Source organism: Equus przewalskii, chromosome 3, assembly GCF_037783145.1.
Source record: "Equus przewalskii isolate Varuska chromosome 3, EquPr2, whole genome shotgun sequence".
In the NCBI taxonomy this organism is placed as follows: Eukaryota; Metazoa; Chordata; class Mammalia; order Perissodactyla; family Equidae; genus Equus; species Equus przewalskii.
Window position 1 is genome coordinate 65,912,137 of NC_091833.1, and position 27,841 is coordinate 65,939,977.

Genomic DNA, 27,841 nt, shown 5'->3' on the forward strand with positions numbered 1-27,841 from the left:
AGCAGTACAACTGAATTTAAAAATACTTTTAAAAGAGGCAATGAAGAATAGAAAAGGAAAAATAAAGCAGATTGTACAAATAGAAAAGAAAATGCAGGATAAAGTAGTAAATGAAAATGTAAAGATGTCAGTACTAACAGTAAATCTAAACAGGCTAAATCATTTAAACACAAAGATTGTCAGACTAGATTTCAAAATTAATTATATATACTGTTTACAAGATATGCTTACACAAATGTGTACAAGAAGATTGTAAGTACAAAGGTAGGAAAAGATTTATTTCACCAGTAACCAAAGAGAGATGCTGTACCTATACTAATATCAGACACAGTAAACCAGAAATACTACTAAAAATAAAGGTAAATACTTCATAATGACTAATACCTTAATCTTTCAAAACAATGCAATTTTTACTTGCTAACATCTACAAATAAATCCTCCAAATAAACGAAGTAAAATTAGACAAAAAGAAAAACCAAAATGCACAAATCTAGTCATAATAGGGCATTTTTAAAGACCTTTCTCAATAATACTCAAAGGCAAAAAACTGAAAGTATTTCCTCTAAAATCAAGAATAAGGCAAAGATGCTCACTCTCACTACTTCTATTCAACATTTACTAAAGTTCTATCCAGACTATCAGGCAACAAAAATAAATAAAATGTATCCAAATCAGGAAGAATAAAATAAAATCATCTCTATTTGCAGATTACCTGGTCTTATATGTAGAAAACCTTAAAGACCTTACAGAGGAAATATTAAAACTAATACACAAACTCAGTAAATTTGCAAGATATAAATCAATATACAAAACCTTTGTCTTTTTATACACTATATGTAAGAGATTTATTTCTAGATTATACATATATGCATATGTATGTATAGATAGATAGATGCATAAATAGATAGATAGATAGATAAACCCTCTTACAATTAAAAAGAGGAAGACAGATAACACAATCAAAAAAATGACAAAGGTTCTGAATAGGCATTTCTCCAAGGAAGATATACAATGTTCAAACAAGCATATGCCAAAGTGATTAACATCCTTAAGCAACAGGGAAAGGTAAGAAAAAACCACAATGAGGTGTGATTCCACTGTGAGATATGACTTCACCCCTGCTATCTTGGCTATAATCAAAGAGAAAGATAATACTGTGCTGGCAAGGATATGGATAAATTGAGACCATGATAAATTGCTAGGGGGAAAGGAAAATGGTGCAGTCACTTTGGAGAAGAGTCGGCCAATTTCTCAATGATGAAGCATAGAGTTACCATATGATGCAGTAGTTCCACTTCTAGGTACATACCCAAGAGAAAGGAAAACATGTTCATTCATAGCTTACACATGAATGTTAATAAACATTATTCATAAAAGCCAAAAAATTTTTAAAAACACAAATGTCCATCAACTGCTGCACAAATAAATAAAGTGTAGTGCATCCATATTATGAACTATTATCTGGTAATAAAATAGAATGAAGCCCTGATATATGCTACAATATGGATGAATCTTTAAAATATTATGTGAAGATTACAGGAAATACTCAGAAAAGACAAATCTATAGAGACAGAAGCTAGATTAATGATTGGATAGGATTTGAGGAGTCAGAGATTAGACTGTTCTATCTAAAGGGTAAAGGTTTCTTTCAGTGTAAGAAAATGATCTTCATTTGATCCTCATGGTGGTAGCACAATTCTTCAAATATACCATGAATCATTGAATCATACATTTCAAACTCATCAGTTGAATGTTATGAGAATTACATATGGAACAAAGTTTTATAAAAAAAAATAACATCTATTGAACCATCATCCAGGAAATTTTGAGTCATATATATGCATAATACATACATTTTGTCTAATACATGTCTATACATGTATAATAACTTTCTCTATTTCTTCAGAGACTTACAGACACAGTTAACCTCTTGCTTCCTATAGTTCTCAACTCATCTATAGTATATTACATTACATAGGTGTCTTGCACATGCAAGGTCACCATCTCTTAGCTGGATGACAGCACTTGTAGACAATAAACACATTTGTATAAAAATAAGGTCATTTACTTTTTGTTTTTTCAACTTGCCAAAAAAATGCTCTGACTGTTCATGTAATATATTTACTTTGAGGTGGAGGGTCATATGTTAAGTTCCTGATTGATATCTCCTTGGATAGAAGTGTGAACAATGGTAGAAAGGCTTACCAATTTTAAAAAAAGCATTGCATTCCACCAGCATGTCTATGAAATGGATTTCAGTTCTTCTGCTGCTACAGCTGAGCTGTTACTTTAGCCCTGGGCGTGCTGGAAAGTTGTTGATGTGGCCCACAGAATATAGCCTTTGGATCAATATGAAGACAATCCTGGAAGAGCTAGTCCAGAGTTTGAAGTAGATTAGTTGTTCATAGTTCACTTCATGAAGTGATTGTTCTGAGATCTTCAGTTTCTATTCTTGTTGATTCCAATAAAACATCTGCTATTAAATTTGAGATTAATCCTACATCTTTAACAAAATGTGATCTTAAGTTTTCTTTCAGAAAAGTGATCGACAAATGGACACATGATCTGCCACAAGTTACAATTTGGACATATTTTTCACTAATCCAAGAACTCCTTTGAGAATTTTCTGATTGTATTGAAAAGCTCTGTAAAGATGCAGTTTTGCACAAGAAACTTGTAACAAAACTATATGAATCAAGGTTTGATCTCATTCTCTCAGATGCCATTGTACCCTGTGGAGAGCTGCTGGCTGAGCTGCTGAAAATATCTTTAGTGTACAGTCTCTGCTTCATTCCAGGCTATATTACTGAAAAGTATAGTGAAAGACTTCCACTCCTACCATCCTACATACTTATTTTGTCTGACTTAAGTGATCAAATGATATTCATGGAGAGAGTACAAAATATGATATATGTGCTATATTTTGACTTTTAGTTCCAAAAATTTAATAAGAAGAAGTAGGATCAGATTTACAGTGAACTACTCGGTAAGTCATGCTTTTAGTTGGTAACTTGAAGTCCTGATTCTCTTACTGTCTTAGAAGGTGAGTTTGTATAAATATGAAGCCAGAGAAATGTGTCTCTTATAAGTTAAATAATGAAATGAAATTATAAAATGATCTCTCAATCTGATAAATGTTATGGAAATGCTTAAATTTTAGAGTGCTGAGGAATTGTTTCCTCTTGCATAGTTTAGTTTCATTTAAATATTAAACTTTTTTATCATATTACTTGAAGGGTTCCGTTACAATAGAGGCATACAGTGGGTCTATCCCAGATTCAGGAACCTATAATTGGAAGTTTCTAATAATTTCATATTCCTTCACCAAGTACTTATAAACCATCTTTATAAAGACCTAGAATTTTGTTGAAGGGCAAGCATATAAGTTATTAAACTATATTTTTTGAAAATTATCTTTTCACTAAAGACAAAATGAGCCAAAATTGAGTGACCATGTCTATTACCAAGGTTTATGAAAAATTTCCAGCAGTTATTTGCAAATATTTTTATTTAATAAACAAATATTATTAAGCTTCTAACATGAACCAAATGCAAGAGTAGCTATATACTCAAACCCCTCACAGTTTGCCCAGAAAATCTAGGATCAAGGGAACAGCATGCTAAATTGTAGAACCAAGACTGAGTACTCTACAGTAAGGTGTTTCCATGGGTGTGGTAGGGCTAACTGATTGAGCAATCGAAGTAGTTGCTTATATTTGCATCTGTTCACTTTGCAACTTATAAAGTAAACAAATGTATGTTTATTCTATAGTGGTTTAGGTTTAATAATTCTTTATGATTGCAAATGTACTGATGTGATGTTAGGGATGAAAGTCTCTAACACTTTATGTTTTATATGTACATAAACAACATATATATAAAACATGTGTGTGTGTGTGTGTGTATATATATATACATATATATACATATACACATATATACACACATTTGTATTTTCACACCACAGACACGTTTAAACATCTTTGGCTGTGCCATTTCAAGTTTCTTCTAGAAAATTACCTAGTATATCCACATTACAATACTCTCATTTCCTCTACTTTTGTTTGCATTTTTGCCTTCAGGAAGATCCACTACATCATCTGAGTTAATAAGGAAAGTTTAAATGTGGCCCATTCGAATCATTGGGATTTTGAATTTCCTTGCCCACTCTTACCACATTTTGAATTTGTTGGAGCATTCCACTGCAAACCTGCCAAAACTCTACCTCACGTAACTTATTCCTGGGATATTTTTGGTTTTGCTTACTTTACATTTTCAATAGAAATGATTCTCTTTCTTCATTTAGAATGTTTGATCACAGTGAGAGAGATATGGAAAGCTGGAGAAAATGGCCTGCCAATTAGAAACTCATATATTTCAATAACATTACACGAATCTGAATTTCATTATCACTGCAGAGCAAAGTATTATACCTGGGAGACTTTTGGAATAGGGTCAGTTAAATTAAGGCCTCATTATGCAACATGTAAAAGGTATCAGCCATTCATTCAGAGAACGATTTTAAAGTAACTGGCATAGTCCAGGCATACGTGCTGGATAAGGAGAGAAACAGAGTAGACACAGTTTTTGCCCCAAAACACCAGACATTCTACTTTGCAAGACAGAATATAAGCAAGTAACAACAACTGGGTTAAAAGTATTATAATAAGGACGAAATGTAACGCTACTATAATGCTAGTAAACATCCCATGGGGATGGACCATAGTACCTCAGGTGTGACATAAGCAATCCGGTGGCATAAGAAATCCCTTGTGTTTGCCCCCCCTTCAACAGCAAAAATTGGCAGCTATCCATGAACGAAAGTGCCCTAGTGGGGGTTTGGGATCCAGCACCATAGCCAGGGCATGCTGGAAAGGTCTCGCTCACCTACGCTTCTGGTAATAGGCAGACAAATTCCAGTACCAGCTGTAGTATCAACAGGAGATTGTGAGTTGGTTCCAGCTCCTGGTAGCCACAGTCCAGGAGCACCTAGAGAACACTGATTTAGGCAGTCACCTATGGATTAGGGAGATTTTGTAGAAGTCCAGATATCCAGAGGGGAAGTCCCAAAGCTCTGCTGGAGCGCAAAATATATGAGTTTAGATGCATTGGAAAGGGTAAGAGCAGCTGGATTTTGCTAGCATCACCCTCCCCTAAGGCAGCACAATTTAAGGCTAAAAGAAACCCAAGGATTTCCCCTTCAGGGGAAAGGGAGAGCCAGTGAGTGAATACTCAGCTTCTTCACGTGTGCAGGATGCTACCAAAAGACTAATTTCTTTCACAGCATCCAGAGTATTAAATTAGGTGCTCAGTGATTTGTGGAAGGGAGCAGATCAGGAGAGTTGCATATAAGATTTCCAGAGGATATTAAAGGGACTTAGTTCCTCCTGACCGTGTTCTGGACTCTATCCGGAAGCCTGTCCACAAACTTCTCCTGCAGATACTCCAGATGGCCTGTGGGCACCCACAGAACACTGCATTCCAAACCCACAACTCCTCCTCTCTGTGGTAAGCTCCCTGTACATGCTGCCAAGGGCAGTGACAAGAGAAAGATTTGCTAGAAGCCTAAAGAGCAGGAGCAGAAATCAGTTAAGGGTCTGGGATAGGAGAGAAACCACAAACTTGACCTGTAGTGAGAGCTTCAGGAAAACAAAAGGGAAGCTATCAGCCTCTGGTCCTGCCCTTTATAGGATGGAGAGAAGACATACAGACTTAAAAATTCTGCCACAAGAGAGAGCAATAAGCATGAAACAGCTGTATTCACACAAGATCTGACAGAGCCTCATCTATAGACGGACTGACAAAAGCATTTCTACCCTAAAGGCAGTTAGTAGACTAAGGTAGGTGACTGCAACTTCAAATGTGAAAACAGCAACACAAAAATCCCAAGAATGTGAACAATCAAGGAAACATGAGATCACTAAAAGTTCACATTAATCCTCCAGTAACCAAACACCTAGACACGGAGATATATGATTTACCTGATAAAGAAGTAAAAATAGTTGTTTTAAGGAAACTCAATGATATACCAGAAAATACCGAACCCTTGTGTGCTGTCGTGAGGAATATAAGTTGGTGCAGCCACTGTGGAAAACAGTATGGAAGTTCTTCAAGAAGTTAAAAATAGAACTTATATATGACCTAGCAATCCCACTTCTGAGTATATATCCAAAAAAACAGGATATCAAAAATATATCCACAATACCATGTTTATTGCAGCATCATTCACAATAGCCAATATATGGGAAAAATTTAAGTGTCTGTCAATGGATGGAATGAGTAAAGAAGATGTGATACAAACAACACACACACACAATTGAATATTATTCAGCCATGATAAAGAAGGAAATCCTGCCATTTGGGACCACATAGATGGGCCTTGAGGACATTATGCTAAGTGAGATAACTCAGACTGAAAAAGACAAATAATGCATGATATCACTTATATGTGGAATGTAAAAAAGCCAAACTCATAAAAACAGAGAGAAGAATAGTGGTTACATGGGTTGGTGAAGTGAGTGGATTGAGAAGATGTTAGTCAAATGGTACAGACTTGCAACATTAAGATGAATAAGTTGTAGAGATATAATGCACAGCATTGTGATTATAGTCAACAATATTCTATTATATACTTGAAAGATTCTAGAGACTAGATTTAAGTGTTCTCACCACAAAAACGGTAATTATGTGAACTGAGAAAGGTGTTAGCTAATATTATAACGGTAATCATATTGCAATATATAAAGGTATCAAAACAACACATTGGACACCTTAAACTTATGCAATGCTATATGTCAATTATATCCCAATTTATTAAAAAAAGAGCTTTAAATAATGATTAGGAAGAGACAGTAAACTTTTTATATTGGTAGGGTTCCTTTATAATGTTATATGTCAATTATATCCCAATTTAAAAAGGAGCTTTAAACAATGATTAGGATAAGACAGTAAACTTTTTATGTTGGAAAGGTTAGGTCATTATTTTCCAGGGAGAAAAAGCAAATAATCAATTTAAAACAAAAAGTTGAAAAAAAAGATGACCATGAAGTTTTCACCAGATATCCAGGAAACTTTTGGATTCTTACATTTCTTTTTGTAGGGGGGTGAACTGGAATAGGAAGTACACTGAGCAATAAGGATTTTATCTAGTATAGAAAGTAATACAATTTGGAAACTGGCAAGGATCTCAATAGTGTTGCTATGATGTTGATCTTTTATGATGGAGCAAATCTTCCTCCACAATAAATGGAAGAGTTTTCCCAGAGTTCTGGAGAAAATGGTATTGTGTTTACTCTGGGGTCAGTGGTCATAAAAATGATAGAAGAAAGGTCCAATATGATTTTATCAGCCCTTGCTCAGCTTCCACAGTTAGACCAATTACCTTATAGGGGACAACTAAGTAATGAGTCTTTTAACTCTGTATAGAAATTTCTGATGAAAGAAATTTCCTGCATAAAAGGTAAACTCTTATGATCACTTCAGTTTATCTCAGATATCACGTTAAAAACCAAAATATACATGGCTGGAGCTAAAGTAGTACAAAGGGTATCTTTGATTAACAATGACGTTGGCATTAACATTGTGGTCAAAAAGAAATATACTTTAGAGTTGGAGTGGAAAATTTTAACATTATAATGATATTGCAGGCAGGTACAAAAATTACCAAATTCTGCCCTGTCATTTACTTGTTTCTCTTTCAGAACTCCTGAGGGCACTGTACACACTACAAATGTTATCAGAAAGAAATTAACTTTAAAATAAACATTAGGCAGTAATTGATAACAGTCTGAAAGGCATCATGCAGTTTAGGCTTGGCAGGTAATCCAAGGCTATTTGCTTCCCCTAAATTTTGAAATAGGCCTATTCAGTGTGCTTTTCAGGAAGCTACTGAGAAAAAGGATGGCCAGGGATGACCAAGCTATCTCCAGGTACTCAAGCCAGTCATTATTATTTAGAGAAAAAGAAAAACAAGCTGAAAAAAAGAAAGAGAATAAATATTCCTGGTGGACTGGACTCTGCTAAACGTCTGAAGCAAGAAGATGAAAGAGAAAGGGTGGAAGTGGCACCAGCCCTTAAGATGACTCTGTGCTTTATAAAATGTGGCCTCAAAAAGACTCTGATCCTAACCTATCAGAATGTTAGCTCCTCCTGATTGAAGAAGGATAAGGGAATCTAAAGAGATGTCAATCAGAAGCAGGCCTAGCATCGAAAGGTTTCAGTTGCCCCATATTTCATAGAACATGGTAGTAAGTTATTTCTAGTATATATAGAATACACTTTGAGTCTCTGGGTATTCATGAATTACTTTTTAGTCTCCTAACTGATATAGCTTTCTCCTCATCAACTAAGCTAATTTGTAGAGAAACTGAAATTAATGTTCACATAGCAAATAGTAATTAACCACTTGTAAATTAAAATCTAATTTATGAAGATTGCTTTAGAATTGCAAAATAAGTACCTAAATTTGATACTGGACTTGGAAATGATTTAGATATAAGAAACCATATTAATCAAAAGACAACAATACTAGAAATATTTATCTCTATGATAAGAGGTTAAGGAATACACACAAACAAAAAAGAGGTAATATGATATCAAAAACATAAAATATGGGGGGAAGTAAAAGTGTAGGGGTTTTAGTAAGAGGTCAAACCTAAGAGACCATCAACTTAATATAGATTGATACTTATGTCTTAGGTTATTACTGACAAATTGAAACGGCAAGCAATAGAATATATTGGAGTATATGAGGAAGCCATTTGGTATAAACCTAATTAGGCCTGACTTTGTTTTTTCCAAAAGGGCCTGACTGTGGCCATTGAGCATGCATTGTATATCTGCTTAGACATTTTGAGATAAAGGTGCAACTTCCCTCCCCCTCCCAACGTTGGCATCTCCTTAAAGATTAAGCATCTTTCCTTAGGCTGGGAACTGATTGCAGCACTCATCTGTGACCACCCAGCTTGAGGCAACAGACCTGCCAACCTGCTGTGTTCACAGAGACAGCAAACCTATCTGCTGTTTCCATTGATTGCTGTGCCGACAGAGCAGCCTCGTGACTATTGGAAAAGGGACATTTCAATCATATGTCAAACATCCTCTCTGAGGGTATATAACCACCCTGTATACCCCTACTTCTTTGGAGTGCTCTGTTTCTTTGTGGAAAGACTCGCCCAGGTTATAATACTCAGATTTCAGCTCAGAATAAACTCACCCAAATTTTCATTTATAGATTGGTTACGGATTATTTTCATTGAAATTATATATATATGAACTCCATGGTAATCACAAATCAGAAACCCATAATAAATATGCAAAAAATAAACAGAAAGGCCTTCCAACATAATACTAAAGATAGCCATCAAATAAAAAAAGAAGAGAATAAGAGAAGAAAAAGGGAAGAGAAGGAATACTAAAACACCCAGAAAAAAGTAACAAAATGGCAATAAGTACAAACTTATCTATAGCTGCTTTAGAGAGGGGTCAAGATGTCTGATTGAGCAGACTCTGAACTCACCACCTCCCACAGAACCAAACAATTTACAACTACAATGGGGACAATTACCCATGAGAGAGAACTGAACATTGGATAAAAAGAACCTGCACACCAAGGGATAGTCCTGACTGAGGTAGAAGAGGCAGAAATTCATTTCTGGAAAGAAAAAGAGCAACTTTCACAAGCCACAGCACTTCATGGCCAGCCAGGGGCAATCCTAAGCTATGCAGCCTTCCCAGGAAGAGTTGGGATCTGAGCAGGGGACCATTACTGCTATAAGCATCCTTTGGGCTCAGCACAACTGAGATGAAGCTCATAATATCTGGCTTTGCTACCTAGTAATAACAATAAGGAATACCACAGAAAAGCTATTGAACATAAGGGGACAACAGTCGGCTCTTAAAGGACCCAAACACAAGTTCACCCATTTCAGAAAGCAATCTAAAATCACCAGAAAAAAAGGTTCATGGTCCTTTGGTGAAAAGAGACTTACCTGATAGGCTCTGGGTGAATCTTGGTGAGAGGTGAGACTGCTACAAGGACTGAGACATTGGCAGCAGCCATTATTGTGACTTAGTATAGATGTGCTGACACAGATGCTGACAGACACCATTGGAGTCTTCCCCTGGCCTGTTAGTCCAGGGTCTACTCCAATCACCAGATCACCAACTTAATCCAGCTCACCCAGGGCATGCACCCCACCCTAGGGTATAGGCCACACCCAACAGTAAGCCCTTCAGCAATTTGTGGACCTGAAAACGTGGAGTGCCAGGAACCTCTGTTGCTGGGGCAAGTGAGTCTGCCTCTGCAGAGCAGGGCATGTATGAAGAGCAGGTGGAGCGTGTGAGGTGTTAGTGTAGTGTATGGGGCCTCTGCAGTGGGGCAATTGGTTCCACTTCAGGAGGTCATGGCCTGAAAATGGGACAGGACTCTGTTGATGGTGTGTGTGGACAGGTGGGAAGTGTGGCTTGTCAGCTGCAGAAGACTTGTACTTGTCAAACAGCCACATAGAGGATCAGCCCAACCTTCCAAAGCCTGAAACAATTGGGTACCTTTAAGGCCAGAGGCTTATGGAAAGTGTAAGCCCCTGAGCCTAACAACCACCCATGCTGAGGGCCTCTTCACTTAACAGAAAAACTGCAACAAGAAGGTTCTATTAGACATTGCAGCTGACTCTACCGGGCCTCCTCAAGCCTGATAAAGTGACTGAAGAGTCCATAGCAGCCACACACAGCTGAGAATTACAACCAGCCAGACAGTGGACAGCATATCTTCCCTGGGCACCTTCAGCAAGAGCAAATCTGCCACAACAGAAGAACACACTTAGCCCACACAGGGGTCAATCCTGGAACATTTGGAACTGGTGATATGGTAGAAATACACTGCTGACGCTCATAAGGCATCCCTTACATAAAGCCACCTCTACTAGGTCAGGAGACATAGGTGACCCACCTAATATATAAATATAAGCACATAGAGAGAAGCAAAGTGAAGAGGCCAAGTACATTCCAAGTGAGGAAGCATGACAAAATCCCAGAAAAAGGACTAAATGAAACAGAAATAAACAATCTACCTGACAAAGTGTTCAAACAAAGTCATAAAGATGCTCATAGATCTTGGGAGAAGAGTGGGTGAACTCAGTAAGAACGTCCATAAAGAATTGGAAAATATAACAAACAACCAATCAGAAATGAAAAATACAATACTCGAAATGAAAGATTCACTAGAGGGACGCAATAGCAGAATAGATGATATAGGAGAACAGATCAGCAAGCTGGATGAAAGACTAAAGGAAATCACCCAAGTTAAACAGATAAAAGAAAAAAATAAAGAATTAAAGAGAATGAGAACAGTCTAAGGGACATCTGGGACAACATCAAGCACACTAAATTCATGTTGTAGGTGTCCCAGAAGGAGAAAAGAGAGACAAAGGGGCATAGAATCTATTTGAAGAAATGATAGCTGAATATTTTCCTAACCTAAGGAAGGAAATAGACATACAGGTACAGGAAGCACAGAGAGCACCAAACAAGATAAACCCAAAGCAGCCCACACCAAGACACAGTGTAATTAAAATGTCCAAAATTAAAGATAAGGAGGGAATCCTAAAAGCCACAAGAGAAAGGAAAAAAGTTGCATACAATGGAATCCCCATAAGGCTATCAGCTGACTTCTCAGCAGAAAATTTACAAGCTAGAAGGGAGTGGCACAACATATTTAAAGTGATGAAAGGAAAAATCCTACAGCCAAGAATATACTACCTGGCAAGGTTATCATTCTGAATGAGAGGAGAGATAAAGAGTTTCCCAGACAAGCAAAAATTAAAGGAGTTTGTCAACAAAAATCTAGTTTTACAAGAAATGCTAAAGGGACTTATTTAAGTGGGAAAGAAAAGACCACAAATAAGAATGAGAAAATTATTTTTAAAAAGGCAATAAAAATACTAATAATGGCAAAAATACAGTAAAGCTACCAGATAAACCACCTATGGTGGTTGAAAGACAAAAGTACTAAAATTACCTATTTCAATGATAAAAGGGTAACAGATGCCCACACACACAAAAAGGAGGTCAGACATGATACCAAAACATAAAATGTGGGAGGAAGGGATTAAAAGAGTAGAGCTTTTAGAAAGAGCTCAAACTAAAGGAACCATCAGCTAAATATATATTGTTATATACTTAGATTATCATATATGAACTTTATGGTAATCACAAACCAGAAAGCTATAATGAATACACAAAAAATTAAGAGAAAAAAACCCAAACCTAATACTAAAAAAAGCTATCAAACCACAAGGGAAGAGAGTAAGAGAGGAAGAAAGGAACAGAGAAGAATTACTGAAGCAGCCAGAAAAAATTAATAAAATGTCAATAAGTGCATATTTATCAATAGCTAATTCAAGTGTCAATAGATTAAATGCTCCAATCAAAAGGCATAGGGTGGCCAACTTGATAAAAAAAAAATAAGACCAATATATATGCTGCATACAAGAAACATACTTCAGACCTAAAGACACTCACAGACTGAAAATGAAGAGTTGGATAAATGTACTCAAAGCAAATGGCAATGAAAAGAAAACTGAGGTAACAATACTTACGTCAGACAAAATTGGCTTTAAAACAAAAACTATAACAAGAGACAAAGAAGGACACCACATAAAGATAAAGGGAGCAATCCAACAAAAGGATATAAGAATTGTAACTATGTATGTATCCAAGATAGGTGCACATAAATATATAAAGCAATGATTAACAGACTTAAAAGGAAAAATAGACAGTAACACAATAATAGTAGGGAACTTTAACTCCCTTCTTACACCAATGGATAAATCATCCAAACAAAAGATCAATAAGGAAACTTTGGCCTTAAAAGCTACATTAGAACAAATGGACTTAGTACATATACACAGAAAATTCAATCCAAAAACCACAAAATACACATTCTTTTCAAATGCAGATGGAGCATTCCCCAGGATTCATTACATATTGGGCCACAAAACAAGTCTCAATAAATTTAAGAAGATTGAAATAACGCCAAGCATCTTTTTTTTTAATTTTATTTTCTTCCTTTTTCTCCCCAAAGCTGCCCCGTACACAGTTGTATATTCTTCATTGTGGGTCCTTCTAGTTGCGGCATGTGGGACGCTGCCTCAGTGTGGTTTGATGAGCAGTGCCATGTCTGCGCCCAGGATTCAAACCAACGAAACACTGGGCCCCCTGCAGTGGAGCACGCGAACTTAACCACTCGGCCACTGGGCCAGCCCCACAGCAAGCATCTTTTAAGACAACAAAAGTATGAAACTAGACATCAACTACAGGAAGAAAATCAGAAAAGCCATAAATATGTGGAGATTGGACAAAATACTATTGAACAATGATTGGGTCAATAAGGAAGTAAAAGGGGAAATCAAAAAATACCTGGAGACCAGTGAAAATGAAAACATGACATGCCAAAATTTATAGGATATAGCAAAAACAGTTCTAAAAGGGAAGTTTATAGAAATACTGGCCTACATCAACAAACAAGATAAATCTCAAATAAACTATTTAACAGTGCACCTAAAGGAAATAGACAAAGAAGAAATAAAGCCCAAAGTCAGTAGAAGGAAAGAAATAATAAAAATCAGAACAGAAGTAAATGAAACAGAGACTAAAAATTAATAGAAAAATTCAATAAAACTAAGAGCTGGTTCTTTGAAAAGATAAACAAAAGTGACAATCTCTTAGCTAGACTCACCAAGAGAAAAGAGAGATGGCCCAAATGAGTAAAATCTGAAATAAATTAAAGAGGACAATTTACAATGGACAACTCAGAAATATGAGATTATAAGAGAAGAGTATGAAAGGTTATACAAAAAAAGTTGGATAATCTAGAAGAAATGGATAAATTCTTAGAATCATACACCCTTCCAAAACTGAATCATGAAGAAACAGAGAATTTGAAAAGATCAATCGCCAGTAAGGGATGAAAACAGTAATCTAAAACCTCCCAAAAAATAAGAGTCCAGGACAGATTGCATCCCTGGTGAGAACTACCAAACATTCAAAAAAGACTTAATACCTATCCTTCTCAAGCTCTTCCAAAAATTTGAAGAAGAGGGTAAGCTTTCTAACTCATTCCCCAAGTCCAGCACTACCCTGATACCACAACCAGACAAGGAGAAGACACACCTCAAAAATTATAAGCCAATATCACTGATGAACATTGATGCAAAAATCCTCAACAAAATACTAGCAAATTGAATACAGCAATAAGTTAAAAAGGTCATACACCATGAGCAAGTTGGATTTATTCCAGGGATCCAGGCATGGTTGAACATCCCAAATCAATCAACGTGATAAACCACAGTAGCAAAATAAAGAATAAAAATCACATGATCATCTCAATAGATGCAGAGAAAGTATTTGACAAGATACAGCATCCATTTGTGATAAAAACTCTGAATAAAATGGATATAGAAGGAAAGTACCTCAACATAATAAAGGCCATATATGATAAATCCACAGCTATAACATTCTTAATGGAGAAAAATTGAAAGCTATCCCTCTAAGAACAGGTCTCAGACAAGGATGCCCACTTCCACTTCTCTTATTTAACATAGTGTTGGAAGTCCTAGCCAGAGAAATCCAGCAAGAAAAAAAAATAAAATGGATCCAAATTGGAATGGAAAAAATTAAACTGTCACTATTTGCAGGTGACATGATTTAATTTATAGAAAACCTTGAAGAATCCATCAAAAACATTTTAGAAATAATAAACGAATATGGGGAAGTTCCAGGATACAAAATCCACATACAATGATCAGCTGCATTTCTATACACTAACAATGAAGTAGCAGAAAGAGAAATTAAGACTACAATCCCATTCACAGTTGCAAAAAAAAGAATAAAATACCTAGGAACAAATCTAGTCAAAGATCCGTACACTGAAAACCATAAAATATTGCTGAAAGAAATTGAAGAAGACACAAAGAAATGAAAATATATTCCGTGTTTTTGGATCGGAAGAATTAATGTAGTTTTAGTGTCCATACTTCTTAAATCAATCCACAGATTCAACGCAATTCCTATGAAAGTTCCAACAACATTTTTCACAGAAATGCAACAAAGTAACTTAAAATTTGTATGGAACAACAAAAGATCCCAAATAACCAACACAATCCTGAGAAAGAAGAAGAAAGCTGGAGGCATCACAATACTAGATTTCAAAATATACTACAAAGCTATAGTAACCTAAACAGCGTGGTACCGGCACAAAAAGAGACACAAAGATCAATAGCCCAGAATCAAGAGCCCAGAATTAAACCCACACACCTATGGATAGCCAATTTTTGACAAGGGAGCCAAGAACATACAATGGAGATAGGAAATTCTCTTGAATAAATGATGTTGGGGAAACTGGCCAACCACATGCAAAAGAATGAAAGTATACCATTATCTTACACCATACACAAAAATTAATTCAAAATGGATTAAAGACTTGAATGTGAGACATGAAATCATGAAAATTTTAGAAGAAAACATAGAAAGTTCCCTCTTTGACATCAGTCTTAGCAGGATACTTTGAATTTCCATGTCTGACTGGGCAAGAGAAATAATAAAAAAAATAAATAGGACTACATCAAACTAAAAATCTTCTGCACAGTAAAGGAAACCATCAAGAACAAGAAAAGGCAATCTAACATTTGGGAGTATATATTTACACACCGCATATCTGATAAGGGGTTAATATCCAAAATATGTAAAGAACTTATACATCTCAACAACAACAAAAAACTAACAACCCAATTAAAAAGTGGGCAAAAGTTCCGAACAAACATTTCTCCAAAGAAGATATACAGATGGCCAACAGGTACATGAGAGGATTTTCAACTTCATTAACTATCAGTGAAATGCAAATCAAAACTACAATCAGATATCACCTCACTCTCATCTCAATGGCTATAATTAACAAGACAAGAAACAATAAGTGTCAGAGAGAATGTGGAGAGAAGGGAACTCTCATATCCTGCTGTTGGGAGTGCAAACTGGTGCAGCCACTATGGAAAATAGCATGGAGATTCCTCAAAAAATTAAGAATAGAGCTACCACATGATCCAGGTATTCCATTGCTGCATGTTTATCCAAAGAATATGAAAACATGAATGTGTAAAGATGCATGCAGCCCTATGTTCACTGCAGCATTATTCACAATAGTGAAGACTGGGAAGCAACCTAGGTACCCATGAAGGGGTGAAACAATAAAGATGTGGCATATATACACAATGGAATACTACTCAACCATAAGAAATAATGACATCCAGTCATTGTGACAACATGTATGGACCTCAAGAATATTATGCTAAATGAAATAAGTCAGAGGGAAAAAGTCAAGTACCATATGATCTCAGTCATAAGTAGAAGGTAATACAACAAGAAATAGTCACATAAAGACAGAAATTGGATTGCTGATTATCAGAGGAAAGCAGGGAGGGAGGAAGGTGAAAGGGAGTGATTAGGCACATGAGTATGGTGATGGATTGTAATTAGTTGTGTGGTGAACATGATGTAATCTACACAGGAATTGAAATATAATTATGTACACCTGACATTTATATAATGTTATAAATAAATGTTACCACAATACAAAAAGAAAAATAAATAAAATAATTTTTAAAAAGCAAAAAAATAGCTACTTTAAATGTAAATGGACTAAATGCTCCAATCAAAAGGCATAGGGTGGCTGACTGGATTAAAAATACAAAACACCTACATGCTGCCAAGAACTCAGCTCAGAACTAAAGGTATTCACAAACAGAAAGTGAAGGGAATAGATACTCCCTGGAAACTAAAGGAAAGTTGGGGTATCAATACATATGTGAGACATATAGATGTTAAAACAGAAACTGTTACAAGAGACAAAGAAGAGCATTACATAATGATAAATAGAACAATCCAAGACAAGGACATAAAATTGGTAAATATCTATGCACCCAAGATAAGAACACCTAAATATATAAAGCAAATATCAACAGACACAAAAGGAGAAATTGACAGTATTACAATAATCGTAGGGGACTTTAACACTCCATTTGCATCAATAAGTAGATCATCCAAACAGTAGATTAACAAGGAAATATTGGCCTTAAATGAAACACTAGACCAGATGGACTTAATAGCTGCATATAGAGAGACAACCTTCCATCCCCAAATTGCAGAGTGCACATTCTTTTCAAGTGCACATAGAACATTCTCAAAGATAGACTGTACGTTGAGAAACAAGGTATGCCTCAATAAATTTAAGAATGAAATCATGTCAAGCATCTTTTCTGACCACAATGCTATGAAACTAGAACTAAACTACAAGAAAAAAAAAACTGGCAAAGGCACAAATGTGGAGATTAAACAGCATGTGACTGAACAACCATTGGATGAATGATGAAATCAAAGGAGAAATCAAAACACCTGGAGACAAATGGAAATGAAAACAAAACATACCAACTCTTATAGCATTCAGCAAAAGTGGTGCTAAGAGGAAAATTTATAGCAATAGAGACCTACTTCAACAAACAAGAAAAATCACAAATAAATAATCTTAAACTACACCTAACAGAAATAGAAAAAGAAAACAAAGCCCAAAGTAAGGAGGAGGGAAATAATAAAAATTCGAGCAGAAATAAATGAAATTGAGACTAAAAAAGCAATAGATAGGATCAATGAAACTAAGAGCTGCTTCTTTCAGAAGATAATCAAAGTTGACAAACCATTAGCCAGACTGTAAATAAAAGAAGAAAGTGAAAAAAATAGTAAAAATTAAAAATGAGACATTACAGTGGATACCACAGAAATACAAAGGATCATAAGAGAATACTATGAGAAACTATATGTCAACAAATTGGATAAACTAGAAGCAATGGTTAAATTCTTAGACTCATACAACCTCCCAAAACTAAATCAAGGAGAAATAGAAAATCTGAATAGACCAATCACAGGTAAAGAGAGAGAAACAGCAATCAAAACCTCCCAAAAAACAAAAGACCAGGACCAGATGATGGCTTCTCTGGAAAATTTTACCAAATATTCAAAGAGTTAATACCTATCCTTCTCAAACTCTTCCAAAAAATTTAAGAAGACATAATGCTTCCTAACTCATTCTACGAAGCTAATATTACTCTGATACCAAAATCAGATAAAGACAACACAAAGAAGGAAAATTACAAGGCAATATTTTTGCTGAACATAGATGAAAAATCCTCAAGAAAATATTGGCAAATCAAATACACCAATACATTAAAAGGATCATACCATGACCATGTGGGATTTATACTAGGAAGACAGGAATGGCTCAATATATGTAAATCAATCAGTATGACACACCACGTTAGAAAATGGGGAATAAAAATCACATGATCATCTTAAGAGATGCAGAGGAAGAATTTGACAGGACCCAACATGGATTTATGATAAAAACTCTCAATAAAATGGGCTTATAAGCAAAGTACCTCAACACAATAAGTGCTGTATATTACAAACCCACAGCCAACATCATGCTTAATGGTGAAAAACTGAAAGCCATCCCTCTGAGAACAGGAACAAGAGAAGGGTGTCCATTCTCACCACTCCAATTCAACATAGCAGTGGAAGTTTTTGCCAGAGCCATTAGGCAAGAGAAAGGAAAAAAAGGTGACCAAATTGGAAAGAAAGAAGTAAAACTCTCACTGTTTGTGGAAGACACGATTCTATTTATAAATAAACCTGAAGGAATCCACCATAAAAGTATTAGAAATAATCAACAACTACAGAAAAGTATCAGGGTACCAAATCAACCTGCAAAAATAAATTTCATTTCTAGAATATATTCAAGAATACAATCTGATTCACTATCACAAAAAATAGAATAAAATATCTAGGAATAAATTTAACCAAGGAAGTGAAAGACTTCTACATTGAAAACTATAAGACATTATTGAAATAAATTGAAGAAGACATAAGGATCTGGAAAGATATTCCATTATCATGGATACAAAGAATAAACATAATTAAAATGTCCATTTTAAATAGAGCTATTTACAGATTCACTGCAATCCCAATCAGAATCCCAATAACATTCTTCACAGAAATAGAACAAAAAACCCTAAAATTTACATGGAACAACAAAAGACTCTGAATAGCCAAAGCAATCTTCAGGGAAAAAAAACAAATCTGGAGGCATCATAGTCCCTGATGTCAAAATATTCTAAAAAGATATAGTAATCAAAACAGCATGGTACTGGAACAAAAACAGACATATAGACCAATGGAAGAGAATTGAAAGCCCATAGGACCACACATTTATGGACAGCTAATCTTCAACAAGGAGCTAAGAACATACAATTGAGAATGGAAATTCTCTTCAATAAATGGTGTTCATAAAAATGGACAGTCACGTGGAAAAGAATGAAAGTAGACTATTATCTTACACCATACACAAAAATTAACTCAAAATGGATTAAAGATTTGAATTTAAGACTTGAAACTATAAAACTCCTATAATAAAATACAGACAGTACACTCTTTTACATAAATCTTAGCAGCACCTTTTCAAAAACCATGACTACTCAGGCAAGGGAAAAAAGAAAAAAGAAACAAATGGGGCTACATCAGGCTAAAAAGCTTCTTCAAGGCAAACGAAACTATGAATAAAATGAAAAGACAACTCACTAATTGGGATAAATTATTTCCAAATCATATATCTAACCAAGGGGTTAATTTCCAAAATATATATAAAACTCATACAACTCAACAACAAAAAATAAACAACCTGATTAAAAAAATGAGCAGAGGATATGAACAGACATTTCTCCAAAGAAGTTATACAGGTGTCCAACAGACAAATGAAAAGATGTTCAACATCACTAATTATTAGGGAAATGCAAACCAAAAGTACAATGAGATATCACTTTACACCTGTCAGAACGGATACCAAGATAAAAAATAACAAATGTAGAGCGTGTAGAGAAAAGGGAACCTTCATACACTGCTGGTAGGAATGCAAACTGGTGCAGCCACTATGGAAAACAGTATAGATATTTTTCAAATAATTAAAAATAGAAATACCATATGATCCAGCTATCCCACTACTAGATATTTATCCAGAGAACATGAAATCAACAATATAAAGAGATTTCTGCACTCTCATGTTCATTGCAGCATTATTAACAAGTGCTAAATGTGAAAGCAAACCACATACCCATCAACTGATGAATGGATAAAGGAGAGGTCACACACATATATATATGAAATGGAATACTACTCAGCCATAAAAAAGACAAAGTCATCCCATCTGTAACAATGTAGATGGACCTTGAGGATATTATGTTAAGTGAAATAAGTCAGACAGAGGAAGACAAATACCATATGTGGAAGATAAACAAACATGGGAATAAAGAGAACAGATTAGTAGTTACCAAAGATGAAGCGGGTGGGCAAAGAGGTAAAGTGTCACATATGTATGGTGACAGATACAAGGTAGGCTAATGGTAGTGAGCACTATGTAGTCTATACAGAAACTGTTATATAATAATATACACCTGGGGGCCACCCAGTGGTGTAGTGGTCGAGTTCGTGTACTCTGCTTCAGCAGCCTGGTTTGGATCCCGGGTGCAGACTCACACCCTGCTCATCAAGCCATGCCGTGGTGGCATCCCATATACAAAGTAGAGGAAAATTAGCATGGATATTAACTCAGGAACCATCTTCCTCAAGTGAAAAAGGGAAGATTGGCAACAGTTGCTAGCTCAGGGCCAATCTTCCTCACCAAAAAAAGAAAAAAAAACAGAGAGAGCGAGAGAGAGATAATTATGTACACCTGAAATTATAGAATGTTATAAACCATTATGACCTCAATAAAATATTTTTTTAAAAAACACGTCTGCCAACTGCACAGACTTCACAGGCCCTCCTGGTGTCCTGCAGCCTCAGGCTGGCACCACTCTGAGTTGGCCAAAGGAAACTGGGGGCCTCTTGCTCTAATTTATCCCCCGACTACAGGTCATGTAAGATGGATTCAACATGAACTTCCTGAATGTGTGAATGAATAAATGCAAGTTCTGTCTTAAAAAATACATAAAATTGACAAACCTTTAGCTAGACTCACCAAGAAACAAAAGAGAGACGGCTCAGATAAATAAGATCAGAAATGAAAGAGGATAAATTACAATAAACAACACAGAAGTACAAAGGATTATAAGAGAATACTATGAAAAGCTATATGCCAACAAATTGGATAATGTAGAAGAAATGAATAAATTCCAAGAACAATTCAACCTTCCAAAACTAAATCAAAGCTGCTGGCATTAACTAGGCAGCTTGAGTGTGTAGTGGGCCAGGCTTGCTCTCTGGCTTCGGAAAAGGCAGTGATGAAAAATGATTTGAATGTGGGTGCCCACAGGTTTCAGCAGTGAAACAGCAGAGTGCCTTGTCTGAGCTCTTGCCTGGATTTTAGGCTGAGAGTAAGAGAATATTTATTGATCGCACTCTTTAGCCCCAACCAGGCAGAGGGGAATTGTCATAGGTGACTGCCTCTCAGACTTTAGCTAAAGAGTAGGAAAATGCCCTGTTTTCTCACCCTCCCACCCCAGCCAGAGAGCATGGGAGTGCTGCAACTGTCATATTTCTCCAGGTTCAGCAAAGTGGTGGGATTGTGCCACAACTGCTTGTCCCGACATCTGAGCTCCCCTGTGCATGTCTGGTATGTTAGGTGGGGAGAACAAAAATGATGCCTCCCAGCACTCCCATCCCCAGGGAGTGTTTCCACTGTCCAGTCCTTCCAGCCAGTGCTTTTAGATTCACAAATGACTCTCCTTCACACATAGTCTTAGCACTTTTCACACTGCTATTGTTTTGCTGTGTTTCTGGGAGTGTGAGACCAAACACAGGCCCTTTAAGAAAGGAATCTCAGTTTCTTATAGCACTTTGAGATGCTTGGGTGGTGTCAGCCCCGTTGGCTTTCTAAGCCACAAGTTTGGGAGTCTCATGTCTCTGGTGCAGATCCCAGAGGCTGAGGTTCCTACTGCGGGATGCCAACCCCTTGTTCCTCCAGGAGAAGTGCCCATCTGGTGAGATCCTTCCCCATAGTTGTATGTCATTTCAGTTGAGGATACATTCTGAGAAATGAATTGTGATGTGGTTTCATCATTGTGTGGTCAACACAGAGCGTACTTAAAAAACCTACATGGTATGGCCTACTGCACACCTGGGCTATATGCTACTAATCATATGGGAACAGCATTATACATGCAGTTTGTTGTTGACCGAAACATCAATATGAGGTACACGACTATTGTGTGCCTCGTTGACAGGAGTGGGGTGTTTGGTAAAAGGCTTTCTCTGCCTCTCCTACCCATCTCAATGTCCTTTTCATCCTTCATCATGGAGAAGGTGTTCCTTTAGCTCTCAGTTTCTCTTCAGGGGGAAAGGATTCAGATGTAGCTGTATATTTGTTATGGCTATAGGAGGAAGTAAGTTCAAACTCTTCCTACACTGTCATCTTGAATCCACCTCATTTAGTGCTCCTCCCCTCTTGTTTTAGCAATCTTCGGGCAATAAAATAGACAACATTTTGTGATGATAAATATAGCATTTGCCACACGGGTCAGCAGGAACCAAATTGAATCCAAGGATTGGTACTGGAATCATGTGAGGTCAGGAGAGGCTGGCTGAAAGTGTTTGGTTTCTTTGTGGTACATGACAAACCCTCCAGAAGACTGCTTGATCTAGAGGTTTTATTGGTTGATCATGATGAATTTTTGACAATTTAATAGCATTCATTTTATATATAAAAAAGAAGCACAGCAACATCGACTTTGAAGTGAAGTTAATTTGCCCAAGCATATTATTCCCATGAAGGGTTTGAAAAATGTCATACATACGATTTGAAATAAATGGCAAAGAATTAGTATATTTTTTATTTGGGTCTCATAAAAATTTGGCTTTTAAATTTGAGTTTTCTACTTGACAAATATTTTAAAAAGTGAAGATGAAATATATGGTGGGAAAGGTAAATTTTCTTTTAGCAGAGGAAATAGTAGGAGCCATTCTAAGCACTGTAACTTGGATGGTAGAAATGCATATGAAGGATGGCTCTCTTGAAGTTTTTAAAGAGGAACTGTGTCATCGTGGATGAAATGCCTCCTCATCAGTCCCTGTGCTTCTATACTCCTCTTCACAACTCTACTGTTTATTTTCCGCTCAGTAGCTAGAATGATATTTTTGAAAACACATCAGATCATGACATGGTTGTAGGTTTTTTCTTTGCAGCACTTTATATATATCATGCTACTCACTTCTAGCCTGTAAGGTTTCTGCTGAGAAGTCAGTTTACAGTTTTCTGGGGTTTCCTTTGCATGTAACTTGTTGGCTTTCTCTTGTGGCTTTTAAGATTCTTTCTTTATCTCTAATTTTGGACACTTTAATTATAATGAGTCTTGGTGTGGCCTTCTTTGCATTTATGTTGTTTGCTCCTCTCTTTTCCTCCTGTACTTGTGTGTCTGTTTCCTTCTTTAGGTTAGGAAAGTTTTCGGCTATCATTTCTTCAAATAAATTCTCTTCCCCTCTGTCTCTCTTTTCTCCTTCTGGGACACATATAACATGAATTTAGTGCGCTTGATGATTTCCCAGATGTCTCATAGACTGTTCTTGTTCTTTTAAATTCTTTTTTATTTCATCTGTTCAGCATGGGTGATTTCCTCTAGTCATTCGTCCGGCACGCTGATCTGTTCTTCTACATCATCTATACTGTGATTGAGGCCCTCTAGTGAAGTTTTCATTTCCAATATTGCATTCTTCATTTCTGATTCATTCTTTTTTATATTTTCCAATTCTTTGTTGACGTTCTCACTGAATTTATCCATTCTTCTCCCAAGATCAGTGAGCATCCTTATGACTTTTTGTTAGAACTCTCTGTTAGGTAGATTGTTCATTTCTGTTTCATTTAGCTCTTTTTCTGGAGTTTTGTCCTGTTCCCTTGCTTGGAATGTATTCCTTTTCCTCCTCATTTTATCTCTTTCTCTGGGCTTATATCAATGTTTTAGGTGGGCAGTTATGTCTCCTGATCTTGGAGAACTGGCCTTATGTAAGACATGCATTTTGAGGCTCAGTAGTGTGCTTCTCTCTCATCACCAGTTACAAATGTTCCAGGAGTAACCCCTGTGTGGACTACATGTGTCCTTCTGTTGTGGAAGGGTTGCTTTTCCTACAGGTGCCCATAGAGTCTAGGCCATGCCCCTGTCTGGCGGGTTGTAATACTCAGCTATCTGTGGCAGCTATGGACCCTTTAGTCACTTTATCAGGTTTGAAGGGGGCCCCAGCACAGTACACTGCAAGGTCTAATAGCACATTACTGTTGAAATTTTTCTGTTAAGTGAGTTGGCCCCCAGTGTGGCTGGTTCCTAGGCTCAGTGGCTTACAATTGTTGTAGACAACCAGCCTGTAAGGCTGTTGTCAGCTATCAGGATAGAGGCTGACAGGGGCATGCCCCAGAAGCCAGAGAACCCAATTGTTTCAGGCTATGGAAGGCAGGACTGATCCCCTATGTGACTTTGAGAAACACTGGTATTCTGCCACTGATAAGCCCTGTGGCCCACATGTCCACACACACCATCAACACAGTCCTGGCCCATGCACACATCCTGACCCTCTGGAGTGGTCTCAGTCACCCCACTGCAGAGGCTGACACACACTCCACCCACTCCTCATGCAAGCCCTGCCCTGTAGAGTTGGACCTACTCACCTGCCTGCACAGGACCCAGACACTCAGTCTATGCAGGCCAAAAAGTTGCCTGAGGGCTTGCTGTTTGGTGAGACTAGTCTCCAGGGTGCACTTCCTGCCCTGGCTGAGCTGGATTAAATCAGCACCCTAGTGGGTGTTGCTAACTCTGGGCAAATAGACCAGGGGAAGAACTCCAATGGCATCTGCCAGAGTCTGTGCCAGCATACCTGCACTAAGCCACAATAATGGCTGCTTGCCATATTTCAGTCCCTGGAGAGGTCTCACCTCTCACGAAAATGTACCCAGAGCCTATCAAGTGAGTCTCTTTTCACCAAAGGACTGTGCATTTTTCTTTCTGCTCATTTTAGGTGGCTTTCTGAAATGGGTGAATTTGCACATGGGCCCTTTAAGAGCTGTTTTGTTTCTGTTTATGTACGATAGCTTTTCTAGGAGTATTCCCTGTTGTAGTTAACAGTTGGCAAGCCAGACATTATCACACTCATCTCAGTTGTGCTGAGTCCAAAGGATGCTCATAGTAGTAATGCTCCCCCATTCAGTTCCCCTACTCCTCCACAGAAGGCTGCATACCTTAAGGTTGCTAGGCATGAAGCTCTGAGACTTAGAGGTGACTTTTGTCTCTCCGGAAAGGAATTTATGCCTCTCTAACTCAACAAGCATTGTCCCTTGTTGTGGGGGTTCTCTTTATCCAGTTTTCAGTTGTCACTCAGGGGTAATTATCCCAAGAAGAGTTGCAACTTGGTTGTGATCATGGGAGGCAGTGAGTTCAGAGTCCAGCTATGCAACTATCTTGATAACAACCTCAATACCATTCATTTTTAAACTATTCCCAAAATGGAAGAGGAAGAAATGCTCCCAAACTCATGTTATGAGACTAGAATTACCATGATATCAAAACCAGATGAAGATATTAAAAAAATTACAGGACAATATTCCTAATGAATATAGATGCAAAAACCAACAAAATATTAGAAAATCAAAGTCTACTATACATTAAAAGGGTAATGCAGCATGGTCAAATAGGATTCATCCCAGATTTGCCGGGATGGTTCAGCACCAACAAATCAATCAACATGATACACTAGGTTATCAAACAAAGGATAAAAATCATATGATCATCCCAGAGATGCAGAAAAAGCATTTGACACAATTCAACATATACTTATGATAAAACCTCTCAAAATAAAGTTGCATAGAGTGAGCATATTTCAACATAATAAAGACCATGTAAGAAAAACACAGCTAACATCCTACTTAATGATGAAAGCTGAAACTTTTTTCTCTAAGATAAGCAATAAGACAAGGATTCCCACTATACCCAGTTTTATTCAATAATATATTAAAGGTACTTGCCACAGCAATAATGCAAGAAAAACAAATAAAAGGAATCCTAATTGGACAGAAAGAAGCCAAGCTGTCATTATTTGAAGATGACATAATAGTATATACAGTCATGTCTGCATAATGATATTTTAGGCAGTGACAAACCACATATATGACAGTGGTCCCATAAGACTAGTGCATAAGATATAATTTAGGTATGTAGTAGGCTATAAATATAGGTTTGTGTAAGTATACTCTATAATGTTTTCACAATGACAAAATAACCTAACATCATATTTCTTGGAACATACCCTTGTTGTTAAGCAATGCATGATGGGTATAAAAAGGACAGGTTATACAAAATCCTAAAGACTCCATCAAAAATCTATTAGAACTAATAAATGAACTTGTTATACTTGCAGGATATGAAATTAACAAGCAAAAATTGATTGTGTTTCTATACACTAACAATGAACTATCTGAAAGAGGAATTAAGAAAGCAATCTTACTTACAACTGCATCATTAAGAACAAAATACAGGATTGATGCCAGCATCATGGTGTAGTGAGTTATTCTCTTTGTCTCTCCTCTCTAATTTACAATGAGTTGCATATCCATTGACCAACAGAGGATTCCCTATACAGCACAACAGAACACCTAAGAGATTCATGCATCTATATATGTGAAGGTGGGTGGACTGGACCCTGAGGAGGCAGTGGAACTAGGGATGCAGCCCACTCCACCTCACCCAGCAGCAGCAATAAGGGACATGGATCCTCACCCTGGCACACATGACTGCAAGGAGATGCTGTGGGAGCAAAAATAATATGCATGACTTGATCTCCACCCAGTCCCCTAGCATATCCACCATGCATGCCTGTGAACAGAGACTGTGGGAGCCAAAACAGCAAGCATAACCCTCCACAAGTGGATCCAGTGCATGTGCATCCTCCCACTCCCATGGCAGTGGCGCCAATTTTTCCAGCAGTGGAAACTACATCCAAGGTGTGAAATTTCCTGATGGTGGTGAGGTCACCTGATCTGAGGTTCCAAAGCTGATCGTTAGTGTGTGCACATGCCAGCACTGACAATGAGAGGCTGCCCCCAATGCCTCTCCAAGTGATGATGAGTGCTGCACACATCCTGAGGCTCCAGAACACAGAGCAAAGCTGGAAACCCAGCCCCCTCTCCCTCACCTGGCAGTGGCACCAGGCTTTACAGCAGTGGAGAGTACATCAAGGTGTAAATGTCTTCAGCAGGGGCAGAGTGCCTTGATCAGAAGTCTCAAAAAACACACCAGTGTATGCCAGTTACCAGAGACTGCAGGGCAAGAGAAAAAACTTGCACCTTAGCCCCAGTCCTCCCCAAACAGTGACAGGTGGCACCTAAGACCCGATGCTTCAGTAACCACAGAACCTCAGATCCAGCCAACACTGGCAGCACCCCTGAAACTGGCTATACCAGAAGTAGGGGCTACATAAAAGAAATACAAGATTCTGGGTGCCCAACAGCATCAGTGACACCTGTGAACCAAGTCCTTCTGGCAACAGTGCTGCCAACAGCCCCCAGATAACACAAAAGCAGCAGCAAGCACAGGTGTGGCATGAGGCAGCAACACCCAAGCCTGTGGAGAGTCCATGGAAAGCAAGTAGGGAAACATGAGACCCAGGTAACCCTGGAAGCAACATAAGTGCTCACAGCTTGATAATCTTGGTGGCAACAGCTGAGACTGATGCAACATCAGAAAGCATCAAGGTATCAGCAAGCTTAGAGGTA

The 27,841-nt window shown here is 37.3% G+C and overlaps 1 protein-coding gene and 1 pseudogene across 2 annotated transcripts in view; both read left to right on the forward strand.

Annotated features, from left to right (window-relative positions):
• LOC103557638 (UDP-glucuronosyltransferase 2B31-like) lies at positions 1–27,727 on the forward strand (annotated as a pseudogene).
• Positions 1–27,841, forward strand: part of LOC103557632 (UDP-glucuronosyltransferase 2B31-like) — an 88,929-nt gene that overhangs the window by 31,038 nt on the left and 30,050 nt on the right. The window lies entirely within an intron of this gene.